Source organism: Uranotaenia lowii, chromosome 2, assembly GCF_029784155.1.
Source record: "Uranotaenia lowii strain MFRU-FL chromosome 2, ASM2978415v1, whole genome shotgun sequence".
Taxonomy (NCBI): Eukaryota; Metazoa; Arthropoda; class Insecta; order Diptera; family Culicidae; genus Uranotaenia; species Uranotaenia lowii.
Genome location: NC_073692.1, coordinates 278,024,959 through 278,051,929, shown reverse-complemented (window position 1 = coordinate 278,051,929; position 26,971 = coordinate 278,024,959). Strand labels below are relative to the sequence as shown.

The following is a 26,971-nucleotide window of genomic DNA, read 5'->3' as shown; positions in this document are numbered from 1 at the left end:
TCAAGTGTTCCGCCAAATGAGTGTGTACCATACTATTAAGGGTGATACGGTCAAAATTTGGTCAAGGGAAAACGCGTGTAAATCGGTGAAATCTTTCATTTAAAAAATCAAAATAAATGTCTTTTTCAAGTTTAATTAGTACGAAATTCAGGAAAACATTCAGTCAGGCTTCCGCTTTTCCAAATCCAAATTGCCGGGCCTTACGCTAAACTCCTTCCATCAGATTTTGTACAGCAACCTTGTCCACCTTCTTCGCCGCAGAAAGCCAGTTTGCCTTGAACTGCTGTTCGTCCTTAGCAGTTTTTTTTTTGGTCTTCTTTAGGTTCCGCTTGACAATATCCCAGTTTTTCTCAATTGGGCGGAGCTCTGGCGTGCAGGGAGGGTTCTTGTCCTTGGGAACCACCTGCACGTTGTTGGTGGCGTACCATTCCATGGCCGTTTTACCGTAATGGCAAGATGCCAAATCCGGCTAAAACAGTACGGAACAACCGTGTTTCTCCAGGAAAGGCAGCAGACGTTTATTCAAACACTCTTTCACGTAAATTTCTTGGTCGACAGTCCCAGAAGCTATGAAAATGCTGATTTTCAAGCCACAGGTGCAGATGGCTTGCCAAACCAGATATTTCTTCGCGAAATTTGACAATTTCATGTGCTTGAAAATATCTGCTACCTTTCCCCTTCCTTTGCCGTAAAGCTTAGTTCTTTTAGAAATGGGACACTTTCTTTTGCTTATAGCTCGTTAACTAGTAATCGGACATTCAAAATTTTGACAGCATTTTGCTGCCTGTGAAAAGTACTATCCGACCTATTTTTTTCAAAATTTTAAATTTACGCGTTTTTGAGATATTTACGATGCAAGAAAAAATGGAAAAAATAATTTTGCACACTTTCCTTCAAAATCCATCATAATCGAATTGATGGCTGACAAAACCGTTGACTATTCAAAGAATTAATGTGTGTGAGTGGTGGAAAAGTATGCAAACACTGTCAAAAATGTCCACAAAGTTCAAATCAAGCATTGAGGTGAAAAACATGATCAACAACTATGATTAAGGGTCATCTGGAAAGTCAAGTCTCATACCAGCATTTTTAATTTGGAATAAGCGAAAAACTAAGGGTGGATCGCTGAAATGTCCAAAAAAAATTTCTCCGATAAGCTGAAAGTGTTGCCTTGTTATGAGTCAATCAAACCCAACCTCAAAAAATAATGTTTTGCTACTTCCAGAACTCGTAAGCTGTACAGCCAGCACAGAGACAATGGGAAAGATGATGTTTGATTAACGACAAAACTTATGAAATACCCTATTTACAACAAATTCCAGCATTTGAATCCTATACCATGTCTGCTCGTGGCAAGGTCCCGAGCATATCAAAGAATGTATTTGCTAGTTGTTTTGTATAAAATAAAATAATTTGCCCAAATTCTGCTCCTGTGAAAAAAAAACAACAATTTTCAAAACGAAAACTTTGCTTTTCGCTGTTTTTTAAAGCCTAAAAAGAGTAATCTTGTATGTACACTTCACAACCTCCGATCTATACTAACCAATTATACTTGAACTTCAATCTAATGATGGTTTCACTTCGTTATTGTCAGATTTTGCCAGCGGAATTTGCATTAAAAACGCTTTAAAGTTGCTAAAAATAATCAAGTTTTGTTTATTTCGAAACAGCTTTATCACTAAATTGCCCTCAGTTTCTTTTAAAAGAGAAGTATTCAACCGAAAAGTAGCAGAAATTAAAGGAGAAGGTTGTAGCAATCTAAAATTCAGATAAGGCGAAGTATAAGTTTGAAAAACTGATCAATATCATGAATGATAAAAGTGTGCGCCAGCCGATGGGAGGTACCAAGAATAAAGTACATTTTTTTCTTACAAAAAAAGATAAATATTTTTTTTCAAATTTTTTCATGAATTATCATAAGATTACCTTCATTTCCTCCATAGAAAGTATTTAGATCAAACGAATGGTTTTCGAGATACACGCATTCGTAACTGTCCCATTTCTAAAAGAACTAAGCTTTATAAAACTCCTGTCCAGTGTTCAAAATTTTCACAGTCAAAGCTCAATCTTCACTTAACTGACAGCATCCTGTCTTTCAAAGTCAAAGCTTTTAAACAGCTTTCATATTTGTATCTTTCAAAGTAAAGGAGCTTTTTACCGTATTCATTTCCAGTCAAAATCCTTTCAAATTCATTTGAAAGCCGCTCCAATCATATTCAATTGAAAATGATTGAAGTTTTTGTACATGAATATTTTTGCAGGTCTTTGATGGAAATTTTCACTTCCTGAATAGTTTTTCTCTATCATATTCAGAATAATCGGGCACTACAAGATGTACGATATGATATCTGTAATCGAAATCGTGTGGTCCGTCGCCTACTGAGGATATAGTTAGAAGATAATTATTTTTCTAAAAGAAAAATATCCAACCATGTTTTTAATGTTTATTTGTTTATATTATGAATTTCTACTTAATATAGCTTGAATTGATAAGATATATGTATGTGTATGCCAAAACTATCCTTAATTCCGAGTTTATAACAGAAAGTAACACACATCAAAAAAATGTTGTGTGCAATCAAATATGCATACACCGCATCATGTCCTTTACACCACCGCACAGCAGTGTTAGTTGTTGTTGCTGTTTTAAAGCCTTCCTTGGCGCTCTTTCATTCCTTCATGACTGAAAATGTCTGCCTGTCAAATGAATATGAATATGAACAGCGCACACAGTCATCGAAAATTGAAAGGCGGTTTCCAGCTTTCATTCCTATTGGACTGAAAGCCAGGCTAACATTCGTTCGATTGGAAAAGACTGACAGCAACTATAGCTTCATGTGAGCTTGAAAGTCGAAAAGCTTCATTGTGACAGGAATAAGTGTTGCGCGACTTTGAGTTTGTGTTGCGTTCGGCTTTCAATGATTGAAATGAATATTTGTCACTCTGCTCCTGTCCCGGAAGCTGCTTGTAGTCGGCTTTGACGTACACACTTAGAAAAATCCTTGTAACATTACATGCAACTGCATGGGTAGAAGGGAATCGGCTAATTGAATGCGATAAAACATGCCATTTCATGTAAACTTGCTTGAAAAGTAAAAAAACACACATAGCAAAATCCTTGTAACATTACATGCATCTTCATGGGTAGAAGGAAATCGGCTAATGGCATGTGATGAAACATGTCATTTCATGTAATTCTGCTTGAAAAGTAAAAATACATACAACCATTTTTTTGACATACAGAGTGAAATTACATGTCTGTTTTTGCTTATAGTAGGTTTACATTTTCAGCCTCGTCTCAGTTTTGGTTCGTATTAAAAATCAGTTTTTATAGGCAGTTTCATGAATTCGAAATAAAAACACCGATGTTTCGAGAAGTACAATAGCGATTTGTCCATTATTTTATTATAAGGTTTTTTTCTGGTTACTAAATTGGTTTTAAATTTTGAGATTTAGGGTAAATGTACCCGAACTTGGCCCCTAAGGCATGGTTGACTATATTTCCCATGATTGTAGTCTTCCTGTAATATGAACCTTCAAAAGTCCTTCGACAAATATGATTGCTTACTAGCCTGAAATGTTGTAAAAATATGTCTTAGCTTTAAAGCGGTGGATAATTTGAGATAAACCTGATCAAACTATTGATTAAAATGCTCCTTATTGTGGCCCCCGTTCCGAATTGTGGCCCTTTATGAGTTCCTTAAATTGGCCGCCTCTAGAAGAAATTTGCCTCACTAATACAACAACAGCCCCCACGAATTCGTTGATAATATCCTGGAAGGAAGCACAACAATGTTCTGTGTTGTTTTCAAAAAGTCGAAAGTACGAAATGTCAACCAGTTTTTTGAATTGATATTTGCGTGCAGAATTATAATCTTACGTAACTTTTCACTTGTTTGTTTCAGTTTTTGGTGTGTTTAAAATTTCAGAATGACAATCTAGAACAAATAGGTTCCAAAATATTGCATTGGTTAACATAAATATGTTTATTAACCGAGCAAACAAATCGTTTGTTCAATTTTAAAATGAAATCATGATAGATCTGTTTCCATTGAAGTTAACATACGATAGTGAATGTTCATATTTTTTTATTCCACTCCTATAAAAGGAGGAGAGACATTTTAAAAACCATTATGACCGAAGCAAGAAGCAAGCTAAAGCTAAAACTCAAGTAAGCGAACGATTCTTTGAATCATACCTACATATTTAAAATGTCGCCCTTAGGAATTTTCTAGCAATCGTTTGCGTACTCCCGGATAGCAAAACAAGACAAACTATCGCTCACTCCAGCTAGCCTGATAGAAATAGATTGCATCTCACTCGTTCGTTTGGGGACTATAGCCAATGGAAGTGAACAACAAATTTACAAGCTGGGTGATATTCAAGCTGCATTTTGCATGATGCAAAATCATCATCCAAACTCGGCAGCGCTCCTTTCGCATATTCCTTTCCTACGGAAAACAAACGTCGTCACCTCTGCTGATGCACAGTGATTCATAAAATAAAACAAACTTGGTCAAAATATTATTTTTGATTTCACATGAAATTGAAAACAATAAAATTTAGCTCTTAATAACACAATTTTTCAACATTGTAATGCAATTACTTTTTTTAATAAACATAATATTTAGAATGTCATAATTTGAACTTTGCAACCATTCCTTTCAAAGCGACACATATATGTACAGCAAATGTCCATCTCCAGCACAAATAAAATGAAATCAAAATACATTGAACCTTATTTCCCATTGTAGATTTTTTTTTTGGGTATGGATGAAATTACTTCAACGTTGAGATCCAAGATATCGATTCGGATCCGAATCCTGTTGATTTCGTGCTCAGAAGTTGAGAGGAAAAGTTCTAGAAATTTACCAAAAAAAAGCGCAGCTAAACTTTTAGTATTATAATTCCAACTAAGATGCCAAATACGCTTGAGAGATAAATAAATTGGTTATATGTAGTCCAAAATAAATTAATGGTATTTTAAAGTTATTTCAATCATTCTTTTTACTTTCGACCGGTTTTAAATTTCCAGACCACTGTGCACTAACGGCCGACGATTCGGCTGCCGGCTGCCGGCTTCCGTCTGCCTGCTGATTTCGTTCTCACACATACATACAAACCTCAGTTAGTGGAATTTCATGCCAAGATTAGGCGAAAAAAATGTTTATATTTTCTTCAATTTTAGATCGAATATGTACGTTGTTTGGAGTAGGTTGTAATTTTATATTTTTTGCCACGTTTTGCTGTAACCAACGGTATTTTTTAGAGATTTTTTCATAGGGAAGTGTATTTTTAAAATCGATCCGAAGGTGGCAGATGCACTAGCAAGGTAGGTTCATTTCAGATTTTTTCCGAAAATCGTAATTTTACTTCCAGTTCGTCATGTGAAAAAAATTATTACGCAGTTAATTGGATTCAATTGCGGACAAATGCTACGCAGAATGTAGACAAATGCGATTTTCTTTTATGTTTGATTTATTTTATATTTTTAGGAATATGTTTGACATGTAAATTACCAAAATGCATTTTGGCATGCCAAGATAAGGAGCATGCCAAGTTAAGGCTCACTTACCCTAGTTAACAAAATTAATGGTTGTTTGAACAGATCTGCTTGCTCATGAGGATATTTTTAGTGAAGTGTAGTGACAATACAATCAATTTATCACGTAGCACCAAAACGTATAAGAAATAGCAGATCATTAGCCAACGGAGATCCTTGATGCGACCGATAGCGACAAAACATTCTCGACCCGATTATTACTTGTTGAAGCACCCTGCTTGATGTGGAAAGCGATATCATAATTCTTGTCCTGTCTTTTTTCTTCCTGTAGACAGAAAAAAAATAGTTTTCAGGAATTGTACCACCAAAGTGAAAATCGTTTACTTACCAAAACTAGAAAATCGCCAGTTTCCAAAATTACATGACGGTTCTCTCCCACTTGGACTCACAATCAAGACGCGATGATCTCGGTTGTCAGTAATGGCCCCAATGTATTCGAAGGAAGTCTATCGGGAACCTCGAAGAGTCTTTTTTGTAGCACGATTGCACATACAGCAGCATATGATCGATACTTAATACGGTAAGAGTTTCCGTAAAAGCCCCGCAGGTCGTTCGCCGGATCCTCCGACTCATTGATCTCGAAATTGTTATCACTCGTCACCAGTTCCAGCATCTGTAAAAAGAACACATAGAATAATAAAACACCTAATCCGAAAACACAAATGACAAAATTTTACCATTGTTGGAGCTAGTAAATTGTATAACTTTTTCAGTAAGCTGCCACTGAAATCGAAACGAAGTTGTCTTGTTGATATTTACGTTCGTCTGAGTTGAGCCGTCATGAGAAAAAGCGGCGAAGGCGGTGCTGTTAAAAACAAAGCGGCCAGTAGAATTTTTTTTCCTGAAATCAAGTATAATGAACTTTTTTTTTAAATAAGATAAATGCGGTTTTCTTATTGTGTTAGTAAAAAAGACTAATTTGCTAATTGCAAGTAATAAAATATTTATGTTAAGTTTAGCCTCGGAATCTTTGTGTGCGCTAGCCCAACACCAAACTTAAAAAGTTAAACAACCAACAATCGCATTCAATTTAAGCTGATAGAACAAATGGGCTGATGGGAGAAATTTTTTATCTTTGAATGTCGATGATTATATCTGAAAAATGAATGAAGCAAGATGAAAATATGATATTCGATAGATTCTAGAGCATCTATTGATCATTTCATTAAACAAATAAAATAAGTGAATTTGAATCAAATTACTTACGACCATTCGAAAACCAAGGTGGGACAAATATTTTAGGACGAAGAGAACGAAACTTATTAGCAGTGGGTCGAGATTTGACAGTAGCCGAGATTTGACGAAAAATAGTCCCAACTGCCGTAGTACACTAGGTATGGCATTCAATTAATTTTGCATGTATTGGTCTATTTTTTCATCATGATACATTCGTCAACAACCAATATACACTGGATTTGGTTTTCAAACTTTTTGAGTTCGTTGAAATATTCGAAAAAATCTTGCAGAAAAACATCGTTGAACTTAAGAAAACTGGGCTGTAAATTAATCATGGTAAACCAAGGTATCATTCTCAAGTAAAATGAGAAAGCTCGATTAAAAAATCGTTCAAAATAAAACTTCGTGGGAAAAAATCCTTTGGATAGAGAAAACAATCTTATAAAAAAATGTAAAAGTAATGATTTAATTTAAATTTTGTGATTTTTTATTTTTTAATTAATTTTATTAATTAGTAAAATAAAGTAAATTTTTTCATTTAAGGAGTATTAAAATATAGAAATGATTTTCTGAATCATTCTACGCATTTCCACATTTTTGTATTCCCCAACAATACATGCAAAGACCGCGTAACGTACTACCTGAATATATCGAATAGTGTTGTTTTTCGTTGAATATTATTCGAGATGGTTTATTTTTTTTTTTGCAAGACGAATTTTGGTTCGGTCATCCAATTATTTTAAACTTTAAAAAGGAACTAGTTTAGTAAAGCTGTAAGCTTTTACGGTAAGTTTAATAAGTTCAGGCATGTGTTGTCTAGATTATCGAGAAATTTATTTCAGAGCTTTGTCGATCAAAAGTAAGACGGGCATGGTTTTAAAAACTATAATTGATGACTCCAAAAACAGTATACATACGTTACATACGTTCAAAAATCATAAATGGTGGAAATTCGAAGCTAGTCATAGGATGACCAACGAAAATGGTAGAGTTGACCTAAAAACTAGAAAAACTAAATAATGTTTTTAAGACCGAAAAGAAAAAGAAGCGCTACCGTTGGGCTACGTAAGTACCTACGTTAATTACCTATTAATCTTTCTTGGTTTCATTTCAATGCACTTAAAAATCAGATTACTCTATAATATAAAAAATCAATTGCGGAGTTTGAGCTTGCTTTTGAGCAATGCTTAAAAAAAATTAAAATACTTACAGCTTATCAAAGTGGACGTTCATTGGGACCGTATCTTTAAGGTGTTGTTGCATTCATACGTTGTACTCAACACTCGAAAATCGATTGTATTACTGTACCCTTCCTTGGTACCAATCGAATGTATTCTGATTTCTAAATCTTGGTTTTCTGGAAGCTGAAAAGAATTTAACATTTGAATTCAATTTTTTTACCAATTAACTACAGGCAACTAATAACCTGCCCCTAAGAAACTACTTACGGCACAGGTAGCATTCCAGATGTTCAACGATTCAACATGTAAACCATTTTTAAGTTCACAAAAATCACTGATAGAGTGATTTCGCTTTGATTCAAATCAGTAAAATATTTCATAACATGTTTTTCTCCTCATCCAGATCTTTGTTCACGATTGACAATTTCAATAAATGTTGAAAATTAATAAATTCAATATGGCGCTTTTCATCAATGCGCCTTAAGGGCAGGCGCGGTCCTATGGGGGGGGGGGGGGGGTGATCGGGGTGATCACCCCCCCCCCCCCAAGCGGTAAAAAACCGTTATAAAACACCCGAAAAAGCTTGAATGTCTATAAAAAGTTGAACATTTCTTAGTATATGTGCTTTTAAATTTTCAAAATTTTCCACTCCGTGGGGGTGTTTATTCTGCAAAACAGTTAATTTATCACTTAAAAGGCTAAATATTGAAAAAAGTCGGTCCACCAAACTCAAGCAGCTGTAACTTGTGATTCTCTGGACTGAATTATACCAAGTAACTCAAAAAAAAGTGTGTTGTTGAGTGTTGATTTTGAATGTACTTTTAAAGAAATGTAGGGACAATTTTTTTAAAATTGTCACTAATTTCCCTCATATACCTAAATTAACACGATTATTCAGAGCTTCTAAACTGTTGATTTTGTTTTGAATTTTAATAAAATGATAAATTGGAAAAAGTCATATAGGGGGGTGAATATGGTTATAACACTGAAATACTTGAAATATTTGTTCTGTTGTCATCATACATTTATTACCTTCAATATGCAGTTTCTTTTTTATTTGCTCAGATGTAGAAGGAAACAATAAATAAAAACATTAAACTATAAACGTACGGAATCATGTGAATTTAAATTTTCTTTATTTTTTTAAATTTCTACCATTTTTTATGGATTAACAGATCTTGGTCGTTCTAAGAAGTAAAAAAAACCTTTGGCCTTCAAGTGTTAAATTACCTTTATTGTAAGAAATTTAAATTTTAGTCAAATTATCCATCACAGTGATCAGTTTTCCAGTAGGGGTTAAAGAAACGTATGATTTCAATTGACTATCTAACTTCCTAATCTTTATTTTTGTCTTTTAGTCACCAATATTTCACTAAACAAATTCAATCGTTATAAACAACAAGTGTTTATGCCGCATTAAATTCATTTTTGATGAAGTTTTGAGCAGCGAAAAGCTTCCCATTTGGTTTTTTGTATTTCAAAATATTTTTTAAATCGAAGGAAAATCATCAATTCAGAATCAGGAAAAATCAATCTAATGTAACTTCACTTAAAGAAAAAAAAACTAATACATATCAGAAATTTGAATATAAATTTGAATTTAAAATTTTGTTTTTTTCTTTTGTTTACATCTGGTTTATTGAGAATTTTTAAACTTTATAAGGTCATACCAGATGTCTTATGCTTACCTCATTTTAAAATCTAAAGAAGAGCTATTTTCGCTAGCGTTTACAAGGAATTCTAGACTTATTGCAAAATAAGAATTCAGGTTCTGAATCACAGTGAAGATTCTCTTTCGCGAGTTTTTTCACCCTCAATTTTCCACTATTGAATTATGAATTATAAACATAAAATAAATAACCTATATTATGAAATTCATAAACAAAAATTTAAATTTCAGATCTGTTTTTATTGAACTCTGTTTGAAATGTATCACATCAAACATTCATATTATGGATGACCAAAAAAATCAAGTACTGCCAAACAGAAATCGAATATAAAATATTCGTAGTAAAAGTTTTAATTTTAAAAAATCTTTTCAAGAGATTTCAGAAACAATTAATCGAAAAAGGAGATCACATGTTATGACTCGCGTGCGTTCTCTATGAGTTTTTAGAGCCAATAAGGAACAAAAAAGTATATATAAAAGCTGATTCCAGCTGAAGGAATTGGTGTTGGCGATAGAGCTTCAAATTCATCTCCAGAACCCAAAATCTGCATTCAAAACTTTAACACAAGGAAACAAAACTCGTATTTTTCGAGGTGCAAAGAATTTGAAAACTGATTTCGACTTATTTCGGAGCACTAAATGCAAATTTGTATTTTTTTATCAGTTCTTGATTCTCGTATAAATTTTGAAATACAAGGTTTATAAATAATTTTTTTGCACTTTTTAGAAAAAGTATAGAATATAACAAGAAAACAGGTTTTAACTTAATGATCAATTTTCATGAAGACTGTGAGTAATTTACCATGAGAAAAACTGATAGAAGTAAGTATCTTGCCCCATTTTGTAAAATAAGATGAATATCTGGATGAAATATGTATTTTTTTCCTGGAGTTTGTTACTTTTTGCCATTCTTCCCTCTAATCTGTATCGTTGAATGAATAAAGGATAATGAAAAGATTTCACATATTTTTGTTGTTCATGTAGGTTAGTTACTTCATCAATTATCATTGATCGATGTCACTCTACTGCTAAGTTTTAAAATTAATAAATGCCAGAGAATAAGAAGGGGAGAAAAAGTCTGACAAAAACATCGAGTTTGAGACGCAAAAATCTTCCAAAATCAGTTTGCCTCCGTTTAATTTTTCCCTTATGAATTAAAACTATCCCCTTATCATTCCAATATTTTTCCGGCAACAAGGCAATCTATTATGCTAAACAGTCAGAAGATCTTTTAGTGCTTTCAGCTTATCTACACAATAATATTGAAATTTTAAGTTAAAATTTAGCTTAAGGTTTGATATTCTGAATCTGAAAGCTTGGCCATTTCAATTGCAAATGATTGATACTCTTCACTAAAAAAAAAGGATTACATTCAGAATTATTCCTTCACTTCATAATTTTTTATAGTTCAAAATTATTTAAAAATTAGGAATTATGTGAAGGTACCTACATGAACAATGAAAAAGATTAATCATTTTTTATTGTAAATTATTTGTTGTAAATAGTACAATTAAAATTGAAAATTTTTAATGATAACTTTAAATACAAGAGCAAATCTAATAAAATTAGGTTCCAGAAGCTTCATATTTAGAAACTGATTTTGATAAACGGTTTTTCTACTTAATTTATATTTAAAGTGTTGATTTTATATATTGTGTTTCAAAATTTGAAAAAAAATAATACTAAATTTACAAATCACGATTCAGTAAAATACCCCAATGAAGTATTCAATGTCCGTTAGTTATATTTGTTTATTAGTTTATCGACCTTATCGGTGAAAAGTGAAATAGTTCCGATAAATTATAAAATACCAGAGGGCTTATATTTAGAAGCTGAGGGAAAAAAATAAGATAGTTTGAATATTTTTGTCTACATTTTCATCTCTCAACAACGTATTATTTTCATTGAAAAAATTACATTCAAAACGAGAAATTCTTTAAAGAGCTCTTGAAGTGTCAATTTTAAAACGCCAGATATACCTACAAATTAAAAAAAAATTATCAACATTTTTCCGCAGTGGATATTAAAGATTCACTGGTTGTTAAATAAAAGGATGTGTAAGTAGTGTAGAAGAATATTGAAATGAGTAAATAGAGAAACTTTAATAAAGTTTTCATTATTCATCTCTTGTTTAAATACATGTTGTTCATTGAAATTCATGGGGGTAGGAGGAGCAGTGTGCAGCTTATATTGTAGACTCATTTGCTACTGACCATCCCCCCCCGCAACCCCTCCCTGCTACTTCCGCTCACTCAAATGATTGTTTTTTCACTAGATATTAACGTTCCTTTATATTGACTGATTTTTGAAAATTGAAAAATCACCCCCCCCCAAGAGCCAGCTCTAGGACCGCCCCTGCTTAAGGGGCATAAACTATAACACGATTCTTACTATTAATTTTGTCATGCTAACACAATGATTAGTGCTTTAGCAAAGTAAACGATTCCAATAAATAAGCGAGGCACAGATTTCACTGTTTAACACTCTATTCTAGTCAAAATTCGTGGAGACAAACTATTTTCGGCTTGATTCTGTGGGAAATGATGCGGTTGATTGTTTTTTCTTCGTTGAAGTAATTTGAAGTTACATGTAAATAAGTTTACTTGAAATGAGATGCAAATCTATTAGGATGATATCATATGTAAAGTTTCTTTAAATTAAATGTAATAGTACTTGCATATGCATATGAGCGATGCGAGCCACATGATTTTACACGACTTTTCAAGAAATGTTTTTCGATGAACAAAATTGAGAATTTACGTGCAAGTATAGTTACATTTTTACATTTTGAAATGAAACGTGTACGGAAATGTACATGAAACAAACTTCATATTTACATGAAATCACCGGATTCCTTTCTACCCATGTTCTTTCATGTAAAGTCTCATGTACTGTGAATATTCGTTAGTATTTTTACATGTCTTTTCGAGCGATTTTTGTTTTCGAGTTTGAAAACTCAAAATTTCGTGCAACGTAACATTACATTTTTTTTCTGTGTAGGTTTCGTCGTCCATTACCACGCAGTCAAACTTCGTCAGCATCGTCGTGTACAGCCTCCGGGATCGCGCTTTGGCCGTCGTTTTTTGTTCATCATCGCGATTTGGAGTCACTACCTTCTTGTAAGTCGATAGTCCGGCTCGTTTTTTTTGGCGCGATGCACGGTTGTAGACGATACACCCAGCTTATTTGCGGCATCTCGGAGAGAGAGGTTAAAGTTTCGCTTGAAACTACCGGCAACCCTCTTTGTCGTCTCTGCGGCTTCCGGTTGTCGATCCAGACTTCTTGGCCGTCGACAAACGTTCCCCAAACACCTTAATTACATTTGTAACGGTTGATTTGCCTGCTCTTCTTCCTTGGACGGCATTTTGACAACTGAAGAGTGAATTCCAAAATCAAAATAGCAGCAACATTCTACACACACACACAAGATTTCCCAGGATTTTCATCTTTAAGGATGATTCACTCCTCTTACTAAGGAAGAAAACATTACTCCTCTTCCCATGTTCATGAACTCTGTTGCCCCGGAAATTACTCAGTTCGGAAAATGAAATGAACTGGAGAAAATGAAAAACTAGATACGGGAAGCTTAGCTAAATGCCCCGACAATATGGTTTGTGAAATCAATATTTCGATCAATACAGTTGACGGTAATACACTTTTATGAGTAGGCATTAGAGATGGGCAAAATGGATCATTTCAATCACCGGCTCTGAGTCGTTCGCTCAAATCAATGAGCCGTTTCATTTGATGGACTCAAAATTGAACCGTGTCTCGCAGCTCAACTCTGGCATAGAAGCCAACATTTTGATTATTTTATTATCAATTTCTAGAATATCATGATAAATGTTTCATAATTTTCAATGTGCTTTATACGGATGGTCTGTTCATGTGAAATACTTTAAACTATAATTTTATAAGAATCTTCCTTTTTAAAATCGCATGGAATGAATTCAATAAAAATGTAATAAATAATATCTGTAGTGTAAAAATGGTCTTGATGGTAAGCACCTTACAGTATAAAGGATAACTAAATATTAAATCAACTTCAAAATTGAAATTGAAATATACAACATTCGAGTTCTGCAAAATATTCAATGAGATGAACATGTTTGCATTAAAAAAATCTTCACTGTGCAAAAGAAAATTTCCGTTAAAGTTGTTCTGAGATCATGAAAAGAAGAACTTCCACTCTAAATAGTAGATAAATCTTTTCCAATGGGAAGCGCGCCATCCATCCCGCTTTCTGTCAAAACAAAAACAACAAGAAAAAAACCCCTAAAACAACTCAACTCGCCGGCGAAACTAGCAAACCTGAAAAACTTTTAAATAAAACATTAGCATTAAATTCACGAACGCGGACTAAAGTCGACAAAACAGGGAGTATTTCGCCACTTTGCCTGGCTTAGCCTTTCGATGTCGGTTGTGTCGAGGGTTGATGGCGGTTTTTCGGCTTCGTCAAAACTTTTAGAAGGCTCAAAAACGAACCAAACAAACGTTCCATCCTTCTTGGTACCCTTTGGCTTGCGCTTCATTAGAAATTCCACGCGGGTCCTGGAAGCAGTCACAAAGTATTTCTCTCTTGGAGCATACTTTCTTTCCTCCCCCCCCCCCCCCGGTTTCTTTGGGTTTAAAAGTTGTGCAACATGAAAACTGGATTCAGTTGGTCCTTGTTTTGGGGCGGCCAGATCTCTCCCGAACTGCGACTTGTAATTATGTGTAAGCTTTGATTTGAGCTGGAGCTCGGAAAAACCTTGCCTTGCCGTCTGTCACTTGATGATTGAAACACTTGCCGGAATTTAAAGTTGTCGTGCTGAGCAGGGTTGACATGGAGAAACAGTGTTAGATTCAAAGCAAATATAATGAGGGAGCAATGCTATGATTTTGGGTTAAAAAAGGTAAGATTATCACTTCTATTTGAAAGATACATTTCAGTCATGTGTTAGATGAAACGTATTTTTCTCGGAAGTAGTTTTTATTACACCTTCACTACCAAGAAAATACGGGAAAAAAGAATTTACGATTCGACAACAAAATTTAAATCAAGATTTGTAGATTCGAACACAGAATTTAAGTTTGTGTTCACAAATGAAGTGAGATTAGAAACAGAATCAACTCATACATACATTTCAACGAAACGAAAACGAAATAGGATGTTATTTCATTTAAACTAGGTACTCAAGCATTTTAATTTGTATTAATCACCGCTACTGTTTCAATTGCGAATTGACTCAAAGCATGCGGAACCAAAACAAACTGTTTTGGTTTTGCCGACGGAGCGGCAGATTTCCTCTGCTGAAATCGTAAGTATCAACACTTATGAATATTGATGTTATTTTGTAAATTAGTATAAGTGTAAGTAATAAAGTATGAATTTTCACATATAGAATACTAACTCAAATTTCAAAATAGTCAAATCAAACTTACTTACTTGGAGGGAGAACGGATCATCATTCTTGTAAACTCTTTTTTAAATGTATATTTTCCAAATTTTAAAAGGTTTCAAATGTTTTTTTCTAATTATCGTTCTTTGACATTAGAATCAAATAATTATTCATTAGATTTGAATATCCACGGCCCAGACAACCAGAAGACGTATTTTATTATACAGATTATATCGTATACAATGTAATTTAAACTCATTTTCGTAGATCTGCACCTACAATGTGCGGCCCATGCATATTCTTTATCGTATTTGAATACATTGCATGTTTTTATTACGACAATACAATCCAAATCAAGAAACTGTGTGCTAATGTAATATGGACTCCAAAATAATACGTAAATACTGGTTTTGCTGCATTATATACGATATGTTTACACGTAGTTTTGCACGTATATTTGTGTTGCAAATTCGAAAATTCGAAATACCCACCAAATGGTTGTCTGGGACGATGATCATAAAATTATTGGAAATTAAGTTTTTTTTAACATGAAATTCGATGTATATTATCATAACAACCAGGTGTTAGTTCTTAGCAGAAAGATAATAAGCTCGCAACTTTGCTTGCCACTTGGAGATATCTATTATATAAAATTCTCTTGTAACGGTGTTTGTAGTACTACTCCTCCGAAATGACCCAACCGATTCAAATGAAATTATTTTTAGAATATTCTGTGGGCATGCGAATCGGTTTATATTGAATAAAAACAACAAAAAGTCACATCAATTGTCCGTAATTATTAAGTTTGTAATAAATTGAATCAAATTAAAGTCATGGCCTTCAATTTTTTCGAGATTTTCTTTACTTTGGGCGCCGGGCGAGCGATTTGTTTTTCGTCTCTATGGTCGAGGCGTCGAAAACAAACGTCGAGAAAGGATAGTAACCATTGCATAGCATACTGATCAGTGGAAATATTTGAGCGCATATTTCTCAACCAGGCATACTGACAATGCACGTGGTGGCGCTATGAAGCCTAGATGTGATATTTTTCTAATGATTCCCAGCACATTTGTACAGCACATATTAATGAATGCGGCCTATATGTGACCCAGATTTATATTTTGCCGACCCAATCAAAACCATATAAACGATTTAAAAAATTAAAACTATTTTGATTTCGTGTTAATTAAAGCAGCATATTTTGTCTAAAAATATAAATTCAATACTGATAAAGGTATATTTGCGGGCGTTTGAAAAAAAAAGCAAGTGAGAAGATTTACATACAATGGTATAATCCGATACGCCTAGATTCCTATCGATAGCCGTCAAAATAAAAACATGTACTAATTTTTCAGAACCACAACAAAATCTTATGAAAATGTACAAACAAATGGACTGAACAAGAGCCTGTCCTTTAAAATAGATAACAAAATGATTAGCAAACGTTCAACATTTACAAAAAAACGATAAATTATTTCTTCATCTATTAATTGTTGAGCCCATACAAACAATCTGACGAAATAAACTCAACTGTTTATTAAACCATTGACCGAAAACACTGTACTGTTTGTTAACATACAATTCAAGTACGTACTTAACATGAAAAGTGTGTTGTTGTTTTACGTATTTTGCCTACCTAGAAGAGACTTTTTAGAGATTGATGTGCCAGTGGAAGCAGAATTTTTTTTGAAAAATTTGAATATGACCGAAGAGTGTTCAAAAAACTATTACCTCCTGTCATTTTACATGGTGGAACAAGTTCAAACGCGCCTTTTTGCCAGGAAACATCTACTTTTTACTGGAATTTCCTCTCCAAAATGATTCGGCATTATATGAGAAAAGTTTTGAAAAGGGTATCCCGCGTGTTGAATCTGAAGTGGATATTCAAAATTATAAAAAGTGTCTTTGTAAATGAAGGTCTTTTGTTTAAGACAAACTTCAGTTAAAGTCGAGTATCAAACGTTTACTTTAACTGCAAAAAAAAAAACTGCAAATATATCAATGAAATTTGATAAAACATACAGAAACACGAAACTTTGAAAACTGTTAGCCTTCTCGGTGCAGAAATCGTCATTTTAAGGTTTTGTGTGATGTTTACATTAAATGTTTAAAAAAATGTTCATACCACCGTCGAAACATGAACAGACTTTTTCGATCCATTAAATTTTTGATAATCTGCTTTTCATTTGATTGTTAATGAACAGATATGGTCAGTAAGTTTGAACCTTAAAAAGTTTTAAAAATACCCTCAGCAAAAAAAAAGAGAAAATTGCTATAATACAGCCAAATAACAAAATTTGAATATTTTTTTCTTCTTTAAAAACCATTCTTTTCCTTGATTCATTGAAAAGCAGTTTATCAATATGAATTAAATTTGCACTTTTTGCTAAAACAAATCAAAATATAGTAATTTGCAGTATAAAAAGTCGCCAGATTTCATACCATGACAAATTCTGTTTGGCATCACTTTCAAGTTGTAATGTGTCATGTCTACAAGTTTAATATATAGCGAGAAAAATGATAAACATGATTGTAACATGGGAGAGTATTTGGGTACGAGATATGTTTCTATGATTGTTACAAACCTCTCTGCATTGCAGTGGGAAAAAGGGAGTTCAATATAAATTGCGATGTATAGCTTGAAAACTTATCAAACCAATAAGGACATCCATACAAGTTTGTAGGCATAAATCGAGAATTAAATTTGACATAATTTGAAAACTTTTCAGACAAATAAAGCGAAATGCTACGTCATTAAGATACATACATATTATCAACATACAATTATTCATGGAACAAGTAACAAAAAGTGGATTTTTTAGCACGAGGCTTGCCAAGTTGGATGATTACGTCGAGTGCTAAAAAAAAACGAATTTGCAACGAGAACCGGATACCTGATCATTCGGCTATATACAAATAATCCGAATTGAAGATAAGTAAATAAAAAAAGTGTTGAAATTATAATGTTTAATTTCGATAGAACAAAGCGTTGTAAAAAGCGTTAATGTTAAAAAAAAACTAGGACATGTTGACAAAAGCGAGACAATAAACAAATCAATATTTAATGCTTTTTTAAAGTTAATCGTCGAAGAACAAAAATGGAACATGGACATCATATTAAACATGGTAAGACGAAGTTTACCGGGTCTGCTAGTATGCTATAAAATCGTATATAACTGCATTGATTCGTAATAATGTGCATGCAATCGTATACCTACGCAAATAAATTCGCATGTCTGATTTTCTTAAAACGCATTTGCTGGCAATCGTAAAAGAATACAATTAAGTTCAATAAAATCTTTTATGATAATACGACATCGATGATTAGACTCGTATTTAAGGAGGCTTCAAAATGCAGATCTATTTTTAGATCATCGATGACGTGTTCTACGATTTAAAAGATTTTAGTTATAGAATTATACGATTTGCTTTTGGTTTAATGCCTTAAGTGGTCAACTTAAATTCCCCGAAATGTTTCTAATCATTAATGTAAAAAAATCTGAACACCACTTATTTTGTAGGTGTGCGTGTGTAAACTGATGCTTTTATTTTATCATATCATATTTTACTTTAAAAAAAGCCTGACTGGTTGTTACTCTAAGACTTTAATGTAAACAGTTTTTTAATGAAGCTTCCGAAATAAATTTTTTCTTAAAATTGGTCAATTTCCAGATTTCTCATGCATTTTGATTTCTGCTTTTCAAACAACTGCTATTAGTATGGATTGAAAGATGAAAGATTTCAATGCTTTGACACAAACTGTGCACAAAAAGTAAGTTAAAATAATGATTGGCTTTGGATTTAAGCCGATCTTAAGGTGAGGTTGTGTTTAAGAAGGTTAATTTAATACAAAAAGACCACAATTTCATAGTTTATTTATCATAAACGATCGAAATTATATGCCCCATTCTATCCATAGCGTTGTTTCAACATATCTAATGAGATGTTCTTGAACTTTTAACAATAAGTTTAGTACCCTGGTTCAGGTGAGTGGTCTAAAATGAGTCCCTAAGACCAAGCCCACCAATGGTTGCTAAACCTCGAATCGAGTACATTCAGCAACATATCTATCAACCCATCATCGCACCAACAGTCGCTAACTTGATTCGAGAAATAGCATTCGAGCAGTAGGTTGTTAAAAGATGCGTTTATGTAGCAACCCGGTAGCAACGCAGTCGGTCGTCACCTTCAGAAAATAAACAAACTCAAATACCAACCTGGATGGCAACAATGGGTGCGAAAATCAGTAAATAGATAAAACCGCAACCAATCAAACCATCTAAAATACCGACCGAAATAGCAACGCCCGGTGGGCTTGGTCTAAGACCAAGCTCACCAATGGTTGCTAAACCTCGATTCGAGTACATTCAGCAATATATCTATCAACCCATCATCGCACCAACAGTCGCTAACTTGAATCGAGAAATAGCATTCGAGCAGTAGGTTATTACAGGATGCGTTTATGTAGCAACCCGGTAGCAACGCAGCCGGTCGTCGCTATCAAAAAATAAACAAACACAAATACCAACCTGGATGGCAACAATGGGTGCGAAAATCAGTAAGTAAATAAAAACGCAATCAATCAAAACATCCAAAATACCGACCGAAATAGCAACGCCCCACAGTGGTTCAAATCCCCAAAAAAGCCGGAAAAAAGTCCATTTTTCAAGTCAGCGCCAACCACATTTTTTATGTTGGAATCGAATCTCCAATATTCTAGGAACGTTATGATGTATTTAGATATTTTCTAGAACCTTTTATACAGCTTCTATGAAACAAACATGAACGACAACCTTAACACAAGAATTAAAAATAGGAATTTTTTATTCTCAGCCCAAAACAACTTAAAAAAGGATATAAATCTTTAAAAATTTATACATTTTTATACCAAAGTGATGTATTACTATCATTTTCACAGTTTGTAGAAAAAAAAAGTTCCTTAATATCATGAACTAATAAAGTTTCGCTTGATTGAAAACCCAAAATTAGATGATCAAAAATTTTCAATTTTCTCTATTTATTTTTCGGAAGCAAAAATAAAGCTTGCGCTGCCGATCGCCGTGGTAAATTATACACCGTTGGATAGGTGAATGTCTCATCAAAAACATATCTTAAAATCAGCTGCTAGTTTTTGCTATATTTTGAATACGATGTCATTGAGTGTAACGCTGTTTGGTTCAAAAATGCAAATTTTAAAGTATTTTTACAGAGTAAACCAAGCATTGTTTGCTTCGATACATATGCAAATTCATCTTAAAACATCAGTTTTAATATTTATCCAGCCAACCTACAGGAATTTAGGAATTTAGCTTATAACTAATTTGAACAAAAATATTCATAATTAATTGAAAAATATTCAATTTCCCAGTAGAAAGCTCAACCTCGTTTTAGCAATTATTGAAAAAAATAGCAAACTTTGAAAAAAAAAATCTAATTTATTATTTTTTAAACTTTCCGCCTTTAATTTTTATCAAAATAGCTTTTTAATAATTTTTTCCCACTTTTTTTTATTTTGAACCACTGTGCGCCCGGTGAGTTTGGTCTAAGGAAATAAGTAGGACTAATTTTCGACATGGTTCAAATTGCTATTAAAACAAGTTTTTTATGTTCTTCGAGCATGCAAACTAGTTTTCATATGTTTTATCATAGCGTGAAGCGGTCGAAGTGAATACCCAAAATTTCAGTGTTAATGAACAACGCACAGTTCCTGTTTAACCTTGGAAGATTGCACTCAATGGCCGGTAATGCAACAATCCGCAAGCTCGCAGCAGAATATATTACCCGGAATACCCTAGACTAGACACTTCAGATGAGGGAGAAAGCATCAAATTTGTGAAATTCGCCAGTTGAGAAAGTTCAAAGCTAAGTGCCCACCCATTTCTAATTGATTACATATTCTCAAGAATGATTCAGTTGCTCACGAGAAAAATGCATTATGCATATGCATAAGAAGTTTGGTTTAGCTTCTGAATTTTTTGTAGTTTTTATGATAAACTTCTGTAATCTTATAGACCTGAAATTTTACAAAAAATGGGAGCCTATGAAAATTGAGTTTGAATAACGAAAGATACAACGTATTCAAAATACTAACTTTCGCTTCTCGTGATAAGGATAATAACGAGACTCATTTGTGGTAACGTTTTTAAAAAGAAATACATGCTATAACTTTTCAATTTTTTTAAGTGTCTTATTCTCTTTAAATAAAATAATTGGATTAAGATTTAAAATTTTTGATTATGATAGTCAAATTAAATTATTCAGCTTTGTAGTTTTTATCGATATTGAAACACAAGTTATCAGATTTGCCTTTATAAAATCGTATATTTTATTGTATCCTTGAGGATCTTGCTATTTAAAATAATTTTAGCATATGTATGTATGTATGTATGTATGTAGAAAATCCACCATGGGTGCACGGATTCACCGCAGTTTCGCCAACGTATGCGCTAACTTGCATCCTTTAGACTTTTGGTTCGGCCAATCTTCAATGCAAATTACCACATACCCGACACCATGGCTTCGTGTGAACTGTCATGAAATGAAAATGTTTCGTGTAGGTGTATGTCTTATTTGTAGAACGAGCAAACAGTTTCGCAACCGTATAAAATTCATAACATATTTAGAGTTAAGAATCTACGACAGGTATTCCGCATACGTGTAGATACCTGCCCAGCTGGCAACTGTTTGTACGTTCTTATATAATATATTCTTTAAATGCAAAAATTGAACATATAGTGAAATAATCGTACCTTCTTACAAATCTTACCTCAAGACACTTGAAGCTTACCTATATCCATACTGATTTCCACCTGATCTAAAACACTGTTGTGCCATGAAACCAATCCGCATTTCTTCTTCAGCACACGTTCAAACTCTGAATTCTTCTCTTGATACTTAGGGTACGGCCACAGGCATGCACGCACTCCCGCCAAACGCGATATTATAAAGGACAAATTAGGCTTTCCGCACCACGCGCAACACAAACTCTACGAGCTAGTTATCAACAACCGAATTGCAGTAACGGCCGGAGTAACCATGCATTCAAGAAAACCTCGCCCCGCCTGGCTCTTTGGAAGCGATTGAACATTGCTCTTCTAATCGCATTTTGACCTTTACGTCATAGTAGGCCGTAAGCGTGTCACATCATATTTTCACTTCGTATCATTTATTTATTTACAACCAGCTTCAGATACTTTCCAACTACCACCAGTCGCGTATTTTTGTCGCATCACAGCAAGCTGTTCGGAAATTCAAAACTGCTTGTAAATTTCGGGCACCTCTCCGCTTATGATTCTCTCTTTACGTAGTTTCCGTAGCCATGATTCTTCTTAAGCCATACATATTTTGCCGTGGGCAATTTTTCTTTCAAATTTTCTATATAATTTATTAATGTCACCAATTTATAGCATCCTTTTTCACTTGCCAAAATAGGCTGGGAAGTATTCCCTTCACAATTCCCCTGGCCACACCATTACAATAACACCCTTTTTTCACACACGGCTTGACGAAAAAAAAAAACGCCTCCGCCACTCTTTCTTAAATTTCTTTTTTCACATGATTTTTAAGGGCTTTTTCCTCACAAAACATTCTTATGCAAAACAACCATTTCATCAGAATAATAACAAATTTCACTGTTTCCTTTGCAAGCGATTATCACGAAATTCACTACGTATTATACGATAACGCAGCTACCGGGAAATGCGTCTGTTCACAAGCGAAGCACGAGAGCAACTCATTTAAAATAATTTTAGCATATCAGTACAAAATGATAGGGAAGAATTTTTTTTTTATTTTTGGAAAAAGGGCATCGACGCGAAATTCAATATCAATTAATAGTAGAACTTTTTGTTGTTGTTTTCAATTTGACTATTCCCAATTATTTTTAAAGTTTTTAATCAAAACCACCTCGTAGATATTAAATATTAGAAGTTTCCTTAGCAGGCGCGGTCCTATGGAGGGGGTGATCGGGGTGATCACCCCCCCCCCCCTCGAAGCGGCAAAAAAACGATATAAAATACTTGCAAAAGCTCGAATTCCAATAAAAAATGGAACTTTTCTTAGTAGGTAGATGTGCTTTTAAATTTTCAAAATTTTACACGCCGTCGGGGTGTTTATTCAGCAAAACAGTTAATTTATCACTTAAAAGGCTCAATATTGAAAAAAGTCGAACCATCAAACTTAAGCAGCTCTAATTTGCAACTCACTGGTGTTGTGACCGATCAGCAAGTCACGAGTGAGAAGAACTCATCACCATCTGTCGCGTTGACATGCCGCGAATTGTCACTGATAGAGAGAAGATAATTAACCCTTCGTTTCATAAAGTAACAAATTTGCAACAATTAATTAAAGCTGTTGTAACTTTTGCAGAAAACCGAATAGTCAACTTTTTTCTTCATGGCAATAATATTTCTAACTTCAAAATCACGTTGAATTAAAAAAAAATGTCTTTCTGAGTATTCATATAGAAACTAGACCAACTTGAATCTGAAAAATATGAAACATTTAAAAAGGCTTATTTTTCAGAGTTTTGACCTAGTCCAATTCACACTGCGAAAAAAAATTTTGTCTGAAAAAAATATTTTCGCATTTTCAGTAATGTAATTAACACAATTGAATACAATTTGAAGATTTTTTTGATTTTTTGTCTGATATAACGGTCTTTAATTAATTGTTGCAAATTTGCAACATCATGCAACGGTAGCACCTTTCGTTAGGTCAATGGGCTACAAAGTGTGCTTTCTAATGTTTCATCGTTTAAACAGTGTATATGTTTCTGATGAAAGTATTATTATTTTTAATGTTATATTATCATGTTGTCGAGATATTTTTGAAATAATGCAGATGAATAAGCCTCTTACTGAACAAAATGGCTGACAACTGTAATAATTTTGGGGAAAACCGAGAACAAATTCTTTTGGCTAGATCATCAACCATGCGTCACATTTAGTACAAATTTGTGACTTTTGAGAAGTTAAAGTGTTTATATTAATAATTTGAATCTTTAATTTTTCAAATGCAACCAACGATGATTTTAAATATAATTTTATGATCCCCGGAAAAAATTGTATTTGTTCGTAGAAAATATTTTCAAATTTGTAGAATATAATAATTTACATTATTTTTCTGCTCATTACTTAATAATGTTATACCCTAGTGTGAAACATTAGTCCCATAATGTTCTTCAAATACTTTTTATCGTTTGCATAGTATTTATGATAACAGTTTTAATGTTTTCAGTACGAATTTAATCATCATGGTGAGACGAAAATGGCAGTTCCATTTAAGTCCTACTTATAATTCTGTTTACTCTTCCAAACCATATTCAACAAATGTTATGCGGGTAAAACCATTTTTAATGTATTTTATCCATCGGTTTTTTTATTACCAAGGAATAATAAAAATATTTTTTTGTTTTTTATTGTAGGTGTTTGAAGAAAAAACGCAATTTGGTTCATCAACAATTTGTATTTCCTGATTTTCAAGTTACTTGATTCTTTGAATCTAAGTATACCATGCATAAAAATAATTTTTTCATCACAATTTTTAAGGTTTTATAATTCAAACATTGTTGTCAGCCGAGAATGAACTTGTTTCTAGATTGCTGTATATTTCGCTATGAGCACGAAGAATACCATTAAACTTTTCACAAAATATGAAGTAACTGAAAAAGAACTGAATACAAGTCCAAAGCTTGAATGTTATTGTCAAAATATTGATTTTCAGCTTTCCATATAGCACCTTCAGGCAAACGTAATTAATATCATCGCATAACTACCCCCCAGCTCCCAAAATAATACTGTGCTTGGGAGGTCTAGCCGCTAGCGAATACGCTGGCGTGAGTCTGGTTTTGGTATGCTAGGCGTAATGGGTTCGATTACGGGTATCGGCAGAAAACTTTTAGGTCCAAATCACATAAATGGCCAACAGGTGAGATGTGCTTCCTTGAAATTCTCATATATAAGAATATTCAATCCGTTTTCCAGGTCAGCTATACACGGATACCGGAATACATATAGTAAACTAGCCCACCTGATTAACTTGTTCTTCCAAAATATACTTTCATCAACATAAGTAATACATTTACTCGATAACAGATCAAACGAAGCCATAGTGTATAGTGTAAGCTGCATTGGAAATTTGTCGAACTAATTGATCTAAATAATGCATGTAAGCACATGCTTAGGCTGAAACTTAGGTGAATCCGTGCACCCATGGTGGATAACCAACATACTTAGGTACTAACCCCAGCTAAATTGTGTCCAGACACAAGGTTTACAAAGTTCTTGAGCTTTAATTACGATTATTGCTGGATAAATTAGGAATAAGCATTTATTTCTAGATGTCTTGTATGAGGAACGGAAAGGTATAACCATTTCATGTTGTTGCATATTTGCAACAATTAATATTTTGGCTAAATCTTCGAAATATGAGAAAATAATATTTTTTCATTATTTTTCCCTTAATGTACTCATCATTGCGCACTATTGAGAATTTTTTCAAGAGAAAATAAAAAATCATGAAATGAAGGGTTAAGAAGCCTAGGAGTGAAAAGCACATTGAATCGAAAAAGTGCCGTAACAAATTCAGCAACGTGATATTCTTGTTAATTCTGGATTGTCATAGATTTTCTTAGTTAAGTTCTCTGTGAACTTCTTGTAAGTTTAAAACAAAAACAAACCTTTTGAAGCAGTATTATTTCATTAATATTTTATTCTTGATAGCGTTCAATGCGAGGTGTTTCGGCTCAGACCCACTTTAAGAACCACTGTACTTTATTATAGTTATTCTGATTAACCGGATAAGTCTACCTCTTGATCTTTCTATAAAAAATACCCTAACGATAAAATTCCTCCAGCTAGCCGTATTGTTGAAAAGACCGGATAAAGTTGCGCTCAGATTAGCTGGTCGAACAAGAAAAGGGACTAATTTGTAAGTCGATTTAATAGGGTAACGGACTTATTTTGGACCGGGTACATATTTTGGACCACCTTGTAGCTTTTTGCCAATATTTCTCTCATAAATCATGTTATTCATAAAAATTTTAAACAAATCAAGTAAAAGCTATTTCTTTGAATTCTAATCATACCTAAAATTTTCTTTAAGTAAGCTGTTAACGGAGAGAAAATTGAAAATAAAGTTTTGATTTTTCACAGTTGGACCGAATCAGGGCCATTTTAGGAGGACGTGCCATTATTGGAGTCGACTTTCAAGAGGTTTGCGGCATAGATGTGATGAATTTTACAAATACAAACATGTTCACAGCTATGATAAAACACGTGAAAAATATTTTGCAAGCTCGAAAAAGCAAAATAACTGGTTTTAAAAGCAATTTGACCCATGTCGAAATAGGTCCTACTTTATTCCTTAGGGACTTATTTTGGACCACTCAACATAACCTGGGTATTAAACTTGCTGTTAAATATTCATGAACGTTATAAGACGTTGTACGACGATATAAAAGAATTATGCACACTATTTCAATCTCTCATTATGAATAAAATTTGGAATTTAAGCATGATTTTATTCAATCAACTCGCCAAAGCCCCCTAACTCGTTATTAGCTGAGGTTCAATGGCATCAATGGCTACATCAATGGCAATTGTTTAATAAGCAGTTGTTAAAAGCTACAGCTTAAAGAAGCCTCAAAACATGAAAACTTGGAATTGCACCAATTGTTTATTAAGTCATTGTTTTTTATGCTTCATGATAAATTATTGAATGTTTGGTCTAAAAGTTTCAAACATTTAGGATTGCCAGTAAAATGAGTGCATTCAGGAATGATTTTCGAGGAAAAAAACTTGGGTAGGTAGAAGAAACGAAATATAAAACCCGTCTAAAGGAGGGGTTTGGAAAAACACGACAACAAATCGGCAAATATGCAACGAGTTTAATTTTTGGAAAAGTTGAAATATCTCAATTAATATTAGAACAATTTTATCAAATAATATATTCAATTAAAGCTATATATGTTTCAAAACTTGGGAAAAGGTGGTTGAAATGT

General features: G+C 33.4%; 1 protein-coding gene and 1 long non-coding RNA gene across 5 annotated transcripts in view; one reads left to right on the top strand and one right to left on the bottom strand.

Annotated features, from left to right (window-relative positions):
- LOC129749632 (uncharacterized) overlaps positions 1-26,971 on the top strand; it is a 566,714-nt gene that overhangs the window by 289,404 nt on the left and 250,339 nt on the right. The gene's annotated exons all lie outside the window — the stretch shown is intronic.
- Positions 6,104-8,069, bottom strand: LOC129749635 (uncharacterized). Its single transcript, XR_008738106.1, has 3 exons — positions 7,950-8,069; positions 6,241-6,404; positions 6,104-6,176 (listed from the first exon to the last, which is right to left on the bottom strand). It is a non-coding gene; the product is annotated as an uncharacterized LOC129749635 (long non-coding RNA).